The sequence below is a fragment of the Sceloporus occidentalis genome, unplaced genomic scaffold (assembly GCF_023333645.1).
Source record: "Sceloporus occidentalis isolate IW3139 unplaced genomic scaffold, rSceOcc1.0.p SCAF_21, whole genome shotgun sequence".
NCBI classification, from domain to species: Eukaryota; Metazoa; Chordata; class Lepidosauria; order Squamata; family Phrynosomatidae; genus Sceloporus; species Sceloporus occidentalis.
In genome coordinates this window covers 7435540-7455399 of record NW_028317001.1, presented here as the reverse complement: position 1 = coordinate 7455399, position 19860 = coordinate 7435540, and positions in this window count along the sequence as shown.

Sequence of the window (19860 nt, the reverse complement as noted above, 5' to 3'; positions counted from 1 at the left end):
GTCCAACGATGCGAATTCACGCGACAACGTTTTGTGTTATCACACGCAATTCCTTTCTATGGGGGCTCCTTCCGTGGGGCTTTCACAGTGATTCCAAAGTAACCCCTCATTTTGGCGAAATCGGTAACAAGCGAATGCACCGAAATCACTTCCAAGCTCACTCCGATTCCACTCCGAATTGGTCTGGTGTGGAATGCAGCTTCGCTTCTGCTCTGTTTCACCACTGCAAACCCCCCAGTTGCAAATTTCCCATGATGCAGCGCTGCAATTCCCCCCATTTCCTTCCGGTGGTCCTTTCGCTTTCAGGGCAACCCGGGGGGGGGGGAATAGGCAGCCAATGGGAGTGGAGGAAGGTCCAGGTAAAGGGAAGGAGGCCACGCCCCCTCAGGAATGGGGAGCCAATGGGAAAATCACATTAGTCCCCATAGACTTCGGTTTTATCAATCAAGAGCATGCCTAATACAACACCGCCCTCTTGTGGGTACTCAGGGCACTGCAGCCTCCTTGGGCTTCTCACCAACTTCTATCCTGGAGCGCCATCTGGTGGCCACTCTTGGTAATTCACTAATAGCAGTTAACCAAATTAAACAGTATATAAAACAAAAACATGAAACAATCTAGACAAGGAAACTGTTACATGGATTTGTAATTGGTTGACTGGCTGAACCCAAAGGGTGCTCAACAATGACTCATTTTCATCCTGGAGGGAAGTGACCAGTGGGGTTCTGACCGGAGCCCAATGCTGTTCAACATCTTTATCAGTGACTTGGATGAAAGAATTGGGGCATTCTTATCAAATTTGCAGATGAAACCAAATTAGGAGGAGTAGCTAATACTACAGAGGACAGGATCAAAATTCAAAATGACCTGAATAGACTAGAAAGCTGGGCCAAAGCTAACAAAATGAAATCCAACACAGAGTAATGGAAGGTATTGCACTTAGGGCAGAAAAATGAAATGCACAGATATAGGATGCGGGACACATGGCTGAATGAAACTACGTGTGAAAGGGATCTAGGAGTCCAAGTAGAACACAAGTTGAACATGAGTCAACAGTGCAATTCAGCAGCTAAAAAAGCCAATGCGATTTTAGGCTGCATCAATAGAAGTATAGTGTCTAGATCAAGGGAAGTAATAGTACCACTCTATTCTGCTTTGGTCAGGCCATACCTGGAATATTGTGTCCAGTTCTGGGCACCACAATTCAAAAAGGATGTTGAGAAACTGGAGCGTGTCCAAAGGAGAGCGACTAAAATAGTGAAGGATTTGGAAATCACAATGCGACAGTCTCAGTGCTTCAGGCAAGGAGCATCAGACTGAAGTCACAATGGGACAGTCTCAATGCTTCAGGCAAGGAGCATCAGACTGAACTCACAATGGGACAGTCTCAAAGCTTCAGGCAAAGAGCATCAGACTGAAGTCACAATGGGACAGTATCAGTGCTTCAGGTAAAGAGCATCAGACCGAAGCCATAATGGCATAGTCTCAATGCTTCAGTCAAGAGCATCAGCTGCCCTCGGTTCGCCTCTGACATCTTCCTCCTCCGGATCTTTAACTTGGGCACCATTCACTTCATAAGGTCCTTTAATTCCTTTATGTCTTCCTCCATTCAATAAACGTCTACCTGGGGTTCTTCTGTCCTGGGGCGGCTATCAAGCGACTCCCCCACTGCCAGGTCCGAGGCTGTCTCTCTGCCCCCCGACGGCCTTCCTTTCCCCAGTCTGGGGCCGGAAACCCAAATCCTCCAGTGGAGGCCTGGGAGGTGTGAGCTTCAGGAGGTTTCCCAGTCTTGGGCTTGGCCCTAGTTCCTCTGAAGAAGGCACCTGCTCCTCCACCACCGGGATCTCCAGAACCACTGGGTTCTCCATGAACTCTTCTTGTACCTGGGTCTCCATTGGAGGTAAAACTGCGAGACTTTGCAAACTGTGAGATCTGGAGTCAGTCCTGTGCTCAAAAAATAAAACTCATTTGAAACAAAAGAAGCTTTATTGATGAATCCAGGCAGAAACATCCATTAACACCTTTTTGCAAAGTCTGAAGCCCAAAGGAACTTGCTCAACCCCTCCCTAAGCCAGCCCCCAATTCCTCAGCTAAAGCAACACAAGCGGAGGTTGCATAGAAACCAAGGTTGTGTATACTCTCCCTTCCCTTCTCCCAGACAGCCTCACCTTGAAGAGCAGTGTTCCCAAGCCAGCTTCATACCTCCTTGATAACCACTCTCCAGCTGCAACCCCAGCCCTCTCTCCAAACGCCCTCCTTAATCTAAAAGCCACTCCACCTGTCTTCCTAACATTTCCCACTACATGCTTTCTATAACCCATCACTCTACACTACCTACTATGAACTACAACTATAACTCCTACTTTAATAACCAAACCCTAATATTTTTACTGTTTATGACAGAACCCTTATACACTGTTTCTGACACACAATGGGCCAGTCCCAATCCTTCAGGTATACAGCACCAGTCTGAAGTGACAATTCTCCCATCTCAATCTTTCAGGCAAGGAGCATCAGCCTGAGGTTGCAATGGGCCAGTCTCAGTCTTTCAGGCAAGGAGCATCAGCGTGAAGTCATAATGAGCCTGAGTTCAAATTGGGCCAGTCTGAATCCTTCAAGCAAGGAGCATCAGCCTGAGGTTGCAATGGGACAGTTTAAATCCTTCACATAAAAAGTGCCCCTCTGAAGTCACAGTACTACCATCTCAATTATTCAGGCAAAGAGCATCAGTCTGAAGTCAAAATGGGCCAGTCTCAATGTTTCAGGCAAGAAGAAGCAGCCTCAGGTTGCAATGATCATGTCTCAAACCTTCAGGTAAGCAGCATTAGCCTAAATTCACAAGGGTCCCATCTCATTGCTGCAGGCAAGGAGCATCAGCCTGAGGTCGCAATGGGCCAGTCTCATTCAGGTAAAGAGCACCAGCCTGAAGTCACAATATCTTATGAATCCCTTTATTCATGCATTTATTCATTTAGGGATTCATGCCATAAGGGATATAGGTTTAGGTTTAGAGTTAAAATAGATGGGATTTATGGTGGGTTAAAATAATAAGTTTTAATATGTGCTTCCAGCTCAACATTAGGAGGAACTTCCTGACAGTAAGGGCTGTTCAACAGTGGAACAAACTCCCTCCTTGGAGTATAGTGGAGTCTCCTTCCTTGGAGGTCTTTAAGCAGAGGCTGGATGGCCATCTGCCAGTGATGCTTTGATTGAGAGTTCCTGCATGGCAGAATGGGGTTGGACTGGATGGCCTTTGGGGTCTCTTCCAACTCTATGGTTCTATGAATCCCTTTAAATCTTCCATCATTTTGATCTAGTCCATCACTTTGTCCCATTCTACTAGTCTTATTATACAGTGTACTATATTCCAGTATTCTTTCACTTTGACACAGGACCAGCAGAGATGGAAAAATGTGCCCTTTTCGCACGAGACAGGGCTGTCCCCTATCTCCACTTCTTTTTGTACTTACAATTGAAGTGTTATTAAATGCAATAAGAGATAATAAAAAAATAAGTGGAAATAAAATAAAAGGCAGAGAGAGAAAGATTTTGGCGTTTGCTGACGACCTAGTGGCCATAATAGAGGACCCAGTAACGAATTTAGAACCCCTAATGTCTGAAATTAAACAGTTTGGGCAACATGCAGGCTTCAAATTAAATAAGGAAAAAACATGGCTTCTCATGAAAAATATGACAAAACGAGAAGAGGAAATTCTTACAAAAACAAGTAGCTGTAAATCCACAAGCAAAATTAAATATTTAGGAATTTGGCTTTCCAAAGATAATAAAGATCTTTTCGAGATGAACTATAAGAAGAGGTGGAAAGAAATCCAAATTGACCTAACAAATTGGAGCAAATTAAATCTTTCAATTCTAGGTAGAATTTCAACCATAAAAATGGCAATTCTCCCGAAAATCCTATTCCTTTTAATGAACTTACCACTTAAAATAAAAGAAAAAACATGGAATGACTGGACTAAAATATTAAAGAAATTTATATGGAAAGGGAAAAAAGCGAGAATTAGGTGGGAGGTATTGAAGGATTCTAAAGAAAGAGGAGGATATGCCATGCCCGACTTGAAAATCTACTCATGGGCTTCGAATCTTACCTGGATACAAGGTTGGATTAAACTAAACAATAATGACATATTAGAATTTGAGGGTTTCGATTTAAAACAAAGTTGGCATTCACATATTATCTACGATAAAGCAAATAGTAAAAACTTTAACGATCATCTAGTGAGGAGTGCTCTTAATGCAACATGGCAAAAAATTAAACCTATTTTTTATAATGAAATCCCATTATGGAACTCAATCAAAGAGGGTTTTTTTGATATTAATAAGAAGGATAAAAAGTGGTTAACTTATAAAGACTTAACAAAGATAGAAAAAGACGGAGTAGTCATTTTGAAATCAACGGAAGAACGTAAACGAATTGAGATTCACCTAGATTGGTTTACCTATAATCAGATGTAATCCAGATTTAAAGAAGATATAAAAAACCCCGGTTTGGAAAAAGATCTGAATAAGCTTGATGAGCTATGATGGAAACCTGACAGGAAAAAATATATCCAAAATCTATAAAATCCTGATGGAAAGAATCATGGAAAAAGAAACAATTAAAGAAAGCATGATCAAGTGGGCACAGGATATAGGCCACCCAATATTATACGAAAACTGGCAAAAGGCGTGGAACATGACAAATAAATTCACTGCATCCCAAGACCTTAAAGAAAACTTCATGAAAATCTACAACAGGTGGTATCTAACGCCCCACAAACTGAAAAAAATCTACAAGTCGGTAGATGAAAAATGCTGGCGATGTAATAAAGAAGTGGGTACCTTATATCATATCTGGTGGTCCTGTGTTTCTGGGAGAAAATCCACTACTATCTTCAAATAATTCTAGATTCAGATCATGAAATGTCTCCTGAACTATACCTGTTGAATATAATAGCTAACATAAAGTCAGTTAAGGGGAAAAAACATTGGAGACTAATTCTATACATTATTACAGCAGCAAGACTAGTAATAGCTAGAAATCGGAAAAAAGAAGACGCACCTTCAATAGAAGAATGGTTCTTTAAATTACAAGATTTACGGGAAAATGATAAATTAACCTACCTTATCAATAATAAGTCTGTAAGTAAACTAGAAAATGAATGGCTTCCAGTCCTCTTGCTCTGGGAGGATTTTTGTGGAGTTAACAAAGATTTGTTAGTGTACTAAGATTGCTTTTGTCAAGAAGACAAGAAGTAAACTATTTTTTTTTCATTTCAAAAGAAAAAAAAAAGAAAAAAAGAAAAAGAAAAATGTGCCCTTTTCATTTCCGCACATCCATCAGAACAAGTGTTAGATATTTTATGTATTTTTTCAGGTTTCAGATACCATGGAAAAATACTTTGTAGTAGTTTTCCCTTAGGGCTTGGGAAGCTGTGTATTTTATCCTTCTTTTCCAGGTTGACTCCCATTCTTCCATCTCAATATTGTGTCCTAGATTTCTTGGCCATTGAACCATGTTTTCTTTAACCACTTCAGATTCCATCTCATGTTTTAACAGGATTTTATACAATCTCTCCACAAACAAACCTTTCGCAAAAACAAGCACATTTCCTAGTATTTCTGTACTAATTATTTCTATTCCATATGTTTTCATATGCAACAAAAACCTCTCTCTTATTTGCCTGAAAATAAGCCAATTACATTGTTTACCTTCTTCTCTTATTTCTTCTAACTTTTTCATTTAATCATATTGCCTTGCTTATTTATCAAATCATTATAACATAATAATAATAATCATCATCATCATCATCATCATCCTTCTTATAACCGCCCAAGGGCCCCCCAGAAAACCCTCTGAAAGAACGAAGGCTCTCCCTACTTCCCTCCCTCCCTCAGAACAGACTGTGAGGGCAGCAATGGTTTAGGTTCTGCTTTGGAAATAGTCTCTCTGTGTAAACTGTAGGCATATGTGTGTGTGTGTGTGTGTGTGTGTGTGTATGTGTTTACCTCTGCTGTTCTTCTGGTTGAGAATGGAGCTGACGACTGAGGACAGAAGAAAGTGTCAGTTTTGTGCAATTTCACAACTTCTGAGCATCCAAGTGTTCAGTGTATTGAAATAGGAAAGACCTTTATTGAAAACACAGTCAGAAATTGAGTGCTGAAGCCACAACTGCCCTCCAAAGAATATATTGAAACCCCAAAACCTAAAACTCCAGCTTCTACCAAGCCTAGCCCCCACCTACAATCCCCACCATCTATCCCCCACTATTAACCAGCCCCACTTTGCCATCTTTCTCACACGCACAATCTCTCCCTGCCCCAAACATTCGAAGAAACTAGATCCCTTTCTGTTACTACTGGCCCCCAACTTTCTTTAGCTAAAATCCCACAAATTCCAAATGCTATCATTGCTGTTATAGCTAGCTGCAACAAATCCCAGCCCCCCATCTAACTAACCTATACCATGACCCATAATAACCAGCCAAATTTATAGCCAAAGCATTTATCTATTCTAGTAGCAATTAAAACCTAAATTTAACAAAATATAACACAAACAGACATACGGACATAAAAAACGTACAAATAAAATCATAAGGGCTTTTTAGCACCGCTGGATTGAAAAAAGATTGTTGTATTCCTTCTTTACAAAAATAAGGTTCTTTCACTGCTTGGATTTGTGTGGCTCCTCTCCTGTGTAGCCTCTCTGGTGGTTGAATAGGCCTGACCTCCAAGAAAAGCATTTTCCACACTGCTGGCATTTGTATGGCTTCTCTCCTGTGTGGACTCTCTGATGTCTCACTAGGATTGACTTCTGAGAAAAACATTTCCCACAATGCTGGCATTTGTATGTCTTCTCTCCTGTGTGGACTCTCTGATGTCTCACTAGGATTGACTTCTGAGAAAAACCTTTCCCACAATGCTGGCATTTGTATGTCTTCTCTCCTGTGTGGACTCTCTGATGTCTCACTAGGATTGACTTCCGAGAAAAACACTTCCCACAATGCTGGCATTTGTATGTCTTCTCTCCTGTGTGGACTCTCTGATGCATCACTAGGCTTGACTTCCGAGAAAAACACTTCCCACAATGCTGGCATTTGTATGGCTTCTCTCCTGTGTGGACTCTCTGGTGTGTCAGTAGGTTTGACTGCTGAGAAAAACAGTTCCCACAATGCTGGCATTTGTATGGCTTCTCTCCTGTGTGGACTCTCTGATGCATCACTAGGTCTGATTTCCAAGAAAAACATTTTGCACAATGCTGGCATTTGTATGGCTTCACTCCTGTGTGGACTCTCTGGTGTTTTACTAAGTGTCCCTTCAAAGAAAAAACATTCCTACAATGCTGGCATTTGTATGGCTTCACTCCTGTGTGGACTCTCTGGTGTTTTACTAAGTGTCCCTTCAAAGAAAAAACATTCCTACAATGCTGGCATTTGTATGGCTTCTGTCCGGTGTGGACTCTCTGATGTGTCACTAGGTTCGACTTAAAAGAAAAACATTTCCCGCAATGCTGGCATTTGTGTGGCTTCTCTCCTGTGTGGATTCTCTGATGTGCAACTTGGATTGACTTGTAAGCAAAAATTTTCCCACAATGTTGACATTTATGTGACTTCTTTCTTGTGTGGATTCTCTCATGACTGACAAATAATTCTGTAAACAAGGAAAATGACAGATAAGACAATCTCAGCGTTAAGAGAAGAAGATGTTACCCCCTGATTTAGCCCCACGTTCACCTCTCCCTATTTCAGATTAGATTAATAAAGTTGGTGTGAGTGACCTGAGCATGACCCTGTTCTGGATGCCCCCAAATCCATATAATGATTGTATCCTTACTCATAGGAGCTACCAAAGAAGAGATTGAGGGAACTTTGATGAGGTAATCATTGGAAGCAGATAGTCAAAGGACTGTTGAAAAACATATTCCATTAAACATGTGCAAAAATACTTTGATTGACAGGTGGGATCATATCCTGTGAAACAGCCATAGAGTCCTAAGTCAGAGCCCAAGGCATGATGCAAGCTAACTGCAGAGGTCCCTTCATGCTGTTTGGCTCCAGGAGATGACACACAACCAATATAGTATGCAGCTCACATGCGGATTGGTGTGGGTTGGATTGGAGTTGTGTGAGCAAGAAATGGTGAAGTTGATGGAAGTTGGAGAGGAGAGCTTGCAAATATTTGTAGTATTTTGCAACTCAAGATAGAGAACTTCCAAGGATTTAAATGAAACCAATTGTGTTTCTGATTTATTTTTAAGTGAAAAGTGGCCAGTGTGTTGCCAATATCTATATCTGGATATTTGCTTTCATACTCTGCTATGTTATTCTTGAGCTGCATCTAGGAGTGTCACCCTCAGATTGTGCTGTATATTGGCTTGTGAACGCAATAGGAATTCAGAGCAAAGAAGAACCAAAAGCCAGTGTGCTAATCCCTTTTGTCTGAGACATTTCCACCATGCACCCATTGCATTCAATTTGGTTTCAAACCATTCCCCCAGGAAACATTCAAAAACGACTTAAACCTTTTTGAACACTCAGTTTCTGACTCCAAGAAACAATCACATTATAAATATCTGCCCAGACTGTCTGTTCTTTGACGTCAGTCCAATTACAGAGAGACAGTCTGTAATTACATTGCTAAACACCTCTCTACACTAGCCAGCCCCACTTGCCATGGGAATTACTGACTTCTCTCCCCATTTTGGACCCAAAGCAATTGGAATTAAGATCCATCTAGGTAAAGTTTTACCATTAGCAAAGCCTCACACTATTCACCACTCCCACCTTTGTTACTACTACTACTAATAATAATATGTTTTATTTGTGTACCGCTTTTCCTACGATCAAAGCGGTTTACAGCAGACATATGGATATACAACAGAACAAAGCAAATAACAAGTTCAATACAAGCATAGCAGTAATACAAAATCCAATATTACAATAGTACAGTTAAAATACAATTAACAAAGATAAGAAAAAAGAAAAAAACCATTATACTAGCTGATACATGCATACACTTACATCCCATATCCAACTCTCCCCCCCCTCAACACACAACACAGTAGCAGAGAAGGATACAAACAATCAATCACTACAACTGTACAGCTAGCAGGAACCCAACCCATCTGCCTCTAAGATGTTACACAAGTGCGCAGTTGCGCAGTTGAGATGTTAATGTCTGTAGGCGGCATCTCTGGGACGGTGCGCAGATGCGCAAGCAGACACCCGAGCCCAGAGAGCCGCCCGGCCTTAGCAGCAGCCCCAACCGCACAGTCCTTGGAGGAAAAAAGGGGGCGGGACGAAGGAGGAGGCCAAGCTAGCTGGCTTTAAGCGCTCCGCTGCCACCGGTTCTTGTTCTAGTTCTTGTGTGTGTATGAACACCTATATCTGTATATGTGTGTATATTGCCTTTCCCCTAAATAAAACATAAAAACTTATTTCAAGTGCCTTTGGAGTTCTCTGTGCTTCCAGGCCTGGTATAGTTGGGCTGAATCCCAAGATCGCTCTTCCTCCAACCAAACTATATGTCTGCTTTCAGCTAAGTACCACATTCCCCTAAAAGCATAGCACTTGCAGGTGTCCTCCAACCAAACTATATGTCTGCTTTCAGCTAAGTACCACATTCCTCTAAAAGCATAGCACTTGGGAGTGTCCTCCCCAGACTCCAGCATTTTGGGTAACAAAGGGCCTCTGGAATAAACCATGGAGCTAAGCAAGCTCAGGTAGGAAAAGAAACATTAGAGAAAAAGCAGGTTTTGTGTCCCCCTTCCTTCATAGATATTATTCATAATTGCTAAATGGAACCCCTAAATATGTCTGAAAACAAAGATTTGAGCCGATTTTCAGATATTCTCTCAAACCAGTTCTTAAAATCTGTCAGGTTCATGGCTGCCTCCCAATCCCCAAGGCCCCTCTCATTTAGTGTCTCTCCAATAGTGCCTCACTATACTACAAATTCAAATATTCTACAGGATGTTGCTATCACAATTAAACTACGCTTGAAAGGGATCTAGGACTCCTAGTAGACCACTAGTTGAACATGGGCCAACAGTGTGATGCGGCAGCTAAAAAGGTCAATGTGATTCTAGGCTGCATCAATACAAGTATCTAGATCAAGGGAAGTAATAGTGCCACTCTATTCTGCTTTGATTAGGCCTCACTTGGAATAATCCTGTGTCCTGTTCTGGGCCCCACAATTCAAATAGGATGTTGACAATTGGAACATGCCCAGAGGAGGGCAACCAAAGTGGTGAAGGGTTTGGAAACCATCAAGCTCTATGAGGAATGGCTTAGGAAGCTGGGAATTTTTCCTGGAGAAAAGAAGGTTAAGGGTGGATATGATATCCATGTTTAAATATCGGAAAGAGTATTGATGATGGAGCAAGCATTCTTTCTGCTGCTACAGAAAAAAGGAGACACCACAATGGATGCAAGCCACAGGGAAAGAGGTTCCACCTAAACATTAGGAGGAACTTGGTGACAGTAAGAGCTCTTTGACAGTGGAATATACTCCCTTAGAGTTTGGTGGAGTCCTCTTCTTTGGAGGTCTTTAAACAGAGGCTGGATGGTGCTTGGAATGTATATTCCTGCATGGCAGAAGGGGGTTGAACTGGATGGCCCTTGTGGTCTATTTCAACTCTATGATTCCATAATTCTAGGGGAATCATAGTACCATGATAATTAAGCAAAAAAGGGACCTCAGTCTTCATAGAAAAGACAATGGATCCCGGTTCCTTACCCACAGAGGCCACATTCTCATAATTCTCCATCATCACATAACTGTACATGACTCTCTGTTTCTTCGTCAACAGTTTCCATTCATCCTCGGTGAAATATACTGCCACATCTGCAAAGGTCACCTGCAACAGAAAATAGCCCTCATCCAGAGAGTGCCTAAGCAAAAGGGGAGGAAAGCTCATGGTGCATCCAATATTATTTCATCACTTCACAATTCAGTCCAGGAAATAAACTTTAAATTCTGTCAGCAAGAAAAAAGCTACTGCCTTTGAGAAACAGTTTGTCTCGAATCTTTCCAATATCGTAGACAATATAATAAACAATATAATTTAGGCCATGGCTGGGGTATTGAGGATGGATTAGGATACTGAGTATCCCAACATATACAGTACATTTAGCCACAAAAGAATTATGGTGCATTTAGCAATGTCTTTTTTACAAAATAGTTCTGGGGAGTACTCTGGAATTGAGGGCCAATGGACCCACTCCCAATTTAGATCCAGAGGCCTTCTCCCATTTCCCCCAACATTTCACAGACAGGAAAAGCAAGAAACATGTGGACAAGCAACACAAAATGGTGGTGAGGATGGCCTTCCCTTCAGCCACCATCTTGAGGAAGAGAAAGGCAGACTAGCTCCAACAGGTCTGCCTGGAAGAAGACAAGCCCTCCCTTCAGCCTCCATCTTGAGGGAGAGAGAGGCAGGCTAGCTCCAACAGGTCTGCCTGGAAGAAGACAAGCCCTCCCTTCAGCCACCATCTTGAGGGAGAGAGAGGCAGGCTAGCTCCAACAGGTCTGCCTGGAAGAAGACAAGCCCTCCCTTCAGCCACCATCTTGAGGGAGGGAGAGGCAGGCTAGCTCCAAGAAGCCATATCCTCCGTCCAGTCCATCTGCCTTGGTCCAGGCCGCGGAGGTAGAGAAGAACTGCTGGACCTCATCCCCTTCCCCCCCACCACTCCTTTCTCCTTTTCTGTTGTGTCTTTTAGATTGTAAGCCTGAGGGCAGGGAACCGTCTAATTAAAAAGATTGTATGTACAGCGCTGTGTAAATTTACAGTGCTTTATATATAATGGCTAATAATAATAATAATAATAATAATGGCCAAAGTTGTTTATGAGGAAGATCACAAAAGCTAGGAAGGGCAAGTCAGGAGGCTGAAGCAAAAGCAAAGGGCAATATCCTGCCTCCTTCATTCCTCTTCCCTCCCCACTTTTGAGTTGATGGGGTTCAAACTGAATGGCACTCAGGAACTGAAGTGAACTGAGAAGGGGAAAGTGGGAGGATGAGAGAGCAAGTGAGACATTTTTAAAAACCCCTGAAAAAGTGGGTCGACAGAGGATTAACCAGGACTGTCTCTGCTAAATTGGGAGCGTATGTTCTCCGCTTGCTTTCATGAACTGGTCCAGCAGTGACACAGATGAAACTAATAGTCAAGAACCTCGACTCACCAAAGAGTTCTTGTATCTCTGCATCCTCTTTCTCTTGGAGCCCAACTTCCTCCGCTTGGCCTCTGTGTCGGCCATCAGGTGGGCAGGGGTCCTGGTGGTCTTGCACTTGAGACACTTCCAGCAAAAGGTGCCCAAAACCTGTGTCCAAGGGGCCGAGATGAAGTTCCTGAAAAAAGAGACCAGAGATTCAAAAAAGGACGCAAATTGGGTCTCTTATAAAGAATTACTGTAATCCAAATAGATAGAACTGGTTATAGAATAAAGACACGAGAAGATCCTAATGATCTTTCATGGTTCTTTTACAAACAATTAGAGAGCTCTTCCTAATGGATAAAAAACATTACGGTATTTGCAAATCAGACTCTGATCTAGAACAGGAAATAATGTTGAATAAAGATGCTTTGTTAGCAAGACTTTATAATTGTATTCTTTAAAAAATCTATACAGAAGAGGAAGTTATTAAAGAAAATATCATCAGATGGCCTCAAAACTGTCAAAGAGAGTTATTATCAAAGATTTCCATTATATTTAAGACAAGAGAGAAAAAGCAAGATGTATAAGAATTGCAGTAATTTGTGTTGGAAATGTGAAAAGGAGCAGGGTTCAATCTATCAAATGTTTTGGACTTGTGGGAAAACTATACAGTTTTGGAAGCTGATTTATTTTGAAATTAAGTTGTAACTATATCTTTTAAATTCTCAGCTGAAATTCTTTGCTTAATATAATAGAACAATCCATAGGAAAAAAACATGGTAAAATATTATTTTATATGTTGTCATCTGCAAGAATAGTGTTTGCTCAGAGATGGAAAACTAAAGAAATACCTTCAAAAGAAGATTGGATATTTAAGCTTCTGGACATGATGGAAATGGACAAACTCTCAAGAGGAATTAGAAACGAACCGTGAAATTTATATAAAGGAGACTGGAATATTATAATTGACTATCTCCAGAAGCATGGAGGGAAAATGCTACTTTAGAGACAGAACTAATTTAAGTTGAAGTGTTTTAATTTATTCAATGAAATATAACAGCTGTAAAACAGAAGTATGTTGGGAGGTTAAAAACCCAATGATGTTTAGTTTAATCTAATTGGAGTGATTTTGTATCAACTGTTTTACAATTTAAACGAGGATTGAAAGAGAAAATAAATGATTCGTAAAGATAAGTATAAGTAGAACAATATATATTTACTTTTTACTTATTAACAGATAATTAAAAATGAATGAGATAGAAATAAAAGTTAGTCTGGTAGTTTGGAAGCAGCAGATGGAAAATGCGAGTAATGGGCTTGTCTTTAACCCTCAGTGCTATGGAATCCTGGGATTTTAGGACACTTAGCCTTCTCTGCCAGAGAGCTCTGGTGCCACAACAAACGACAAATCCCAGGATTCCACAGGATGGAGCCTGGAGAGTCAAAGTGGTTTCGAACTGGATTATTTCTGCGGTGCAGATACAGCCTAAGTCGGTTGTAAAAGGGAAGAAGCACCCAAGTCTAGTTTTTACCCTCCTAATAATGGCTTTCCTTTAAAAGAAAGAAGCAGTCTGCTTTTCTGTCTAAACCTTATTTTTGTTGTTCTTGTTTGTTTCTATGTTTATTTGGTAATAATATGAGATGTTCTGGTCTGCCTCCTTCCTTCTTCCCTCAAAATCTCTTAATAAGGAAACTGAGGAGACTTTTAAAACCTCCCAAAGGAGACACTTTTGACCTTTTTTGGGGGACTAGCCTCCTCTTAGAAGCCAAAGCCCAATGTTTGTGAAGAATGAGAATAAGACTTGTATTAAAACTATGCTCCCCATTTCTGGTCCCTTTTAAAACCCATGTTCCCCAGAAGGAGCAGAGCAGTGTAATAAGAAAACCCTCTCTGAAAAGAGACACAAAAGACACACTTCCTTCCTTTTGGCCCAAGGAGCCTGGCCTCCTTCTGACTCTGGAGCCTCAGGAGAGAAAGAGGAGCCTCTGTTTAACTGAGGCTCAGAGAAGGTTCTGGAACATTATTCCCAACAGTCACAAGCAGCACAAAATGGCTGCCAGAAAACAAAATGGCTGCCTCTGCCTGAGTAGTAGATACTCTAAGGATATCTTTACTATAAATAACAACATATAACTAAAATGTAAGTCATACAAGATATTAAGAGTCTTGCAGGTACAATATTTGTAAGTATATAATATTCAGTTCATACAAGCTATTAAAATAATAAATAGACCTAAACATCTAATTCTGAGACTAACTTCCAAGATCCGCTCTTTAACTCTCTCTCTCTCGATCTCCAACCGACACAATTCCCCCAACTGTCTCTTGGTCTCTCAGGCCTTATATCTCCTTCTCACGGAAGCTTCCAGAAGAACCTTTATCTTGCTCTCTGATTGGTCAAGAGAGCCCTCCGTAGCAGTGATGTCATTCTGCATTTGCATAAACCTCCCTTTACTGCCTGAAGAAGACCTCCATTGACTGGAGCCCAGTCATTACACTTTCCCAAGGCAAGGCTTGCACCTATTTCCAATGTTGTTCTTGGGGTCTGCCTTCCAGTTGTTTCCAGGTCTTATGGTGACCTTATGGGAGTCTCTGAAGGGGTTTTCTGGGCAGGTTCCTTCAGAGTGGGTTTCCCATGGCCATCCTCTGAGGCTGAGAGAGTGCAACTTTATCATCATCATCATCATCATCGTTTATTTCTATAGCGCTGTAAATGTACACAGTTCTGTACATACAAATGATCAAGTCAATAAAAATAAAACCTGCCAATCTACAAAATATGTATAAAACAATAGGCAATAATATAAAATAGAATTGGTTAAAATAAGCATCAACATCAACATGAGGGGCGTTTTCGCCATGTTTCTGGGAAGCGAGCGGAGGACACCTCATCTTATGGTGTTAAATTGACCCAGGGGTCCCACAAAACATGGCGGAAGTGCCCCTCGCATCCCAAGATCACGAAAAGACCCCAGACATTTTTGACCGCTGTGGGTTACAGAGAAGTCCCTGATGCTTGGAGCCGTGGGTCATGCTTTGCCCACCACATTTTAACCTGAAAGGGAAGCCCAGGGTGGGATGGGGAGAATCTGGTGTCACTTTTAAGGCATGTATTATTTAAGCATGAGCTGTTTTGCATCATTTCAAATGTGTATTTTTATTTCTTGCAACATAGTAGGGCCCAGGGCAGTTCACCAATGCTCCCAGAAAGGGATGTCGGAGAGGATTATTTTGGGTTCTTGGTGGGAAGAAGCAGTTGTATTCCAGGGGCACAAAAGGAAGGTCCCAGAAGGTCCAATGCTTCAGACAGCGACTCCTCCCCAACCGCAGAGGCCCTGCTCCTAGGTCTCTGGCCTCTCAGCCTGGAGAGACACAGCTTCTTTCCCAGGGAGCTCTCCATTCGGCTTCCCTTTTTCCTCTCCCAAAATGGAGGACAAAAGAAGGTTCTGGCTACTAGGGTTGCCATGACTCTCTTCCACAAAACTCCAGACGCAAGTCTACAAAAGCATATGCTACAACTTTTTTCACACAGTCTCAAAGGTGCCACAAGATCCCTTAAAATACTGATATTCCTGAATAACATGGCTTATGGTTGAATCTGCACTGCAGAATTCATGCACTTTGACATCGCTTTAACTGCCATTTCTCAATGCTATGGGATTCTGGGATTTGTAGTCTGTTTTCACACTAGAGCTCCCGAGAGAAGCTACAGAGCTCACAAAACTACAGATCCCAGATCTCCATAGAATTGACCCATGGCAGTTAAAGCAGTGTTGAAATGCATGATTTCTGTAATGCCCCTTGGAAGAGACCTTCACAAAGGTGAGTCCCCCTTGACTTCTATGGGGCAGAGAGGGAGGGAGGGAGAAAAGCCCCAAAGAGCCATGAGACAAAGAGGGATTCCTACTCTAGGGATCATATCCAGAGGTTGCCACGCTGGCCGGACCATACAACAAACCACAATAACAGCCACAATCCGCAGAACAAGGATACCTTTAGTGGCCAACCAAAATGCACAAAAAAGATGGAGGAAAAAACTTTTGAAGCTCAACTGGCTTCTTCATTGGGAAAAAGTGTTAAACAGCTAAAAGGAGAAAGGTATCACAGTTTTGTGGATTTTGGAGGTTATTGTTTGCAGTGTGGCCAAAAAAACCTTCTCCTGGATATGCTTTCTAGATTTCAGGATACTGTATGTTTTTTAACTTTATTACTAAAGAAAATACCATATAGGACCAACAACAATAACACAGATACAATTAAAAGACTTGACAAATACAAATAATCACAAGCAACATAACTTGTAAAACATACTCAATTTAATCCAAACTCATACTATATCCAACCTGAGATCCCACAACAAACAAACAAAAGACTTCCCAAGTTTATGTTCTCTTGCTGTGTCTTTATTTTCTTTTCTACATTTCATACTTCTCTTGATCACTTGTTTAGTTAAACATTTTCCATTTGCTTTTTGTACCCTTCAATCCATGTTTCTAACAATATACAAGAAAAGAACAAGAAAAGCAAAACACGAGAGAAACCAGGAATAGATAATCTAATCCTATCAGTTGTCAGAGAATTTATTTTTTCCCCCTTTCCCCCCCTCTTTAACTAATCCACCTTTTTGGTTTTAGTTTTTTTGATAAAAAGAGGTGCCTTTACCCATAATAGTTTAAAATTAATATCACTTAAATAACATTGATGTAACTTCCTTTAAAGTTGGGATGTTTTATCCATTGTATTCCCTTCAGTCTTCCATCCTTTTTTGATGTATCCATCACTTTATCCCAGTCTGGTGAGTTTATCTGCTTCCAATGCATCAAATAGTCTTAACAGCCATTCTTCTCCTTCAGGATCTTTCCTTTGTCTTCATTCTTTTGCTAGGGTCATCCTTGCTGTTGATAAAAGATAAAACAATACTCTACCATGCAATTTTTCCACTCCATTTTCGATAATATTTAATAAAAATACTTTTCAAGCAAATTTTAGATTCACTTGCAACATTTTAAATATTATACGCTGTACTTTATGCCAGTATTCTTTCATTTTTACACAGGACCAACAGAGATGGGAAAATGTGCCTTTTCCATTTCCGCACATCCAGCACCTATCCAAACTATTCTTAGATGTTTCATGTATTTTTTCAGGTTTCAAATACCGTCAAAAAAGTACTTTGTTATTATTATTAAAACAATTATTAAAAATAGGGCAGAGGCAGTTAGAGCAATTGTTGGACTAAATCAATAGGATTAATTAAATTAATTGGAGATTGCTGGAATGTTAATCTGGAAAGGCCTGCCGGAAGAGATACATCTTGACTGCTTTTTTAAACCTTTCAAGACTTGTGAAATATTGGATCTCTTCCAGCTGGCTATTCCATAAACTGGGAGCAACAGAAGAGAAGGTCCTCTGGGTAAATGCAGCCAGCCTAGTTTTTGCTGGCTGTAGTAAGTTTTTACTAGAGGACTTCAATGTGTGGGCAGATTTTATGGGAGAAGGAGATCCTGTAAGAAAGCTACACCCAAGCCCTGAAGGGCTTTAAAGGTTATAACCAACACCTTGTACTGTGCCCAGAAAGTAATAGGCAGCCAGTGAAGAGACTTTAGTATAGGTTTAATATGATCACCTCTAGATCTTCCAGTGACTACTCTGCCTGCCGTATTGAAGTTTTCGGACTTGGTGCAAGGGTAGCCCTTTGTAGACCGCATTGCAGAAGTCAAGACGTGAAGTTACCAGCAAGTGTATCATAGTTTTCCGGCCTTCAGGTTCCAGGAAGGACACAGTTGTCGTATCTACCAAAGCTAATAATAGGCACTCCTGGCCATCGCATCTATCTGATCTGACATCTGGAGCGACAGATCGAGGAGCACCCCCAAACTGTGAACACAGGACTTTAAGGGAAGTTTGATCCCATACAGGACTAGTTGACAAATCTCCATACCTGGGTTAGGACCTCCAACAACAAGCACCTCCGTCTTATCTGGATTCAGTTTCAATCTGTTTTTCCTCATCCAGCACATTACTGCCCCAAGACATTTATTCAGAGGGGAGATTCCTTCCTTAGTTGACGCTGAGGTTTGGGGGATGAAAAGGTATAGTTGGGTGTCATGAGTGTACTGATAGCATCCCACTCCATGCCTCCGGATGATCTCTCCAGTTTCATGTAGATGTTAAACAGCATTGGAGACAGGATGACGCCTGAGGAACGCCAGATTTAAACTCCTATTTAAAGGAACAACTGTCCCCAAGCATCACCATCTGGAATCTGCTTGAGAGATAGCACCAGAACCACTTCAATGCATTGCCTCTGATCCCCAATTTCCTCAGGCGATCCAGAAGGATGCAATGGTCAATGGTATTGAAAGCCACTGAGAGATCCAAAAGCATCAACAGGGTCACACGGTTCACATGTCGATGCTCAAACAAAGATAATCTACTAAGGCAGTCTCGTCTCCATATCCCATCCTGAAGCCAGTTTAATAATAATAATAAACTGTTTATTTATATCCCAATTTTCCTTAGTAGATCAAAGCGGGTTAGTTTGAAATGGGTCTAGATAATCTGTTTCATCTAAGACCACTAGGAGTTGAAGAGCAACTGCCCTCTCAATCATCTTTCTTAGAAATGGAAGATGTAAGACCAATCTGCAATGGTTCATGTCCAAGGGATCTAGGGCGGGCGTACCACCACTTCTTTTCAGCAAGATGGAAAATAGCCCTCCCTAAGAGATGTATCTATGATATATCTCAAGTGAGTCCTAAGTGCATTTCCTCCATGGATGACCAGCCATGAAGGGCAAGGGTCCAGAGGGGAAGTTGTCTTCTTCGCACTTCTAAGGAACTTGTCCACATTCTTGGTAATCAGATTCAAATTGATCCAGTAAGATCTTATTTATGGAGTCACTGGACACCTCACCTATAGCCTCTGTAATAATGTTGACATCCAAGTCAGCTCTTATCTGAGAGATTTTATCTGCAAAATGGTAATTTAAAACATCACAGTGAGCTGTGGAAGGCTCTAATAATGGGTTCCTGGGGGAAGGTGCCTGTACCCAGAACTGGGGGAGGGGGGATCTTTCTGGGGCGGTTGGTCTCTCTGCTGGGCCTCCTCCACAGGGTTGTTGTGAAGGTATGTATGTGGGTGCATGTGTCTACTCTGGATCCTATAGGCCTCTAAGTCTAGTTCTCAGGTTGCCAGGAGGGTTGTCCTTCTCCCCAGGAGGGGATTTGGGTTCCCTCCGTTTGTGACCTCTTGGCTGTGGCCTAAATTGGAGGTTTTCCCTCTCCTCAGACAAAGCCCCCTCCCCCCAGGGGAAGCCCCCCACCGAAAAAATGTTATTTCCAATGCTATCCTCTGTGATGCTCTTTATTTGGCACAAAAATCTTTCCCCCCAGCTTTGTTTGGGGGGAGGATGGGGCTGCCTTCCTTCTTATAGCCCCCCGAAGACTCTCTAGCCATTCATCCGAATGAAAGAGGCTCTCCCCCACTTTCCTCCCTCAGAGTGTGAGGGCAGCAATGGCTTCAGATGCGGAGACTGCGCATGCGCACATGCCCCCAAAGGCCCCCCTGAGAATCCACAGGAATCTGTAGGGCCTTGCTGCTGATTATTCTGCTGACCGCCTTTGCAGGAAGGGAAAGAGTGTGAGGGGATTCAGTGACCTTCCCTTCCTTCCTTCCTTCCTTCCTTCCTTCCTTCCTTCCTTT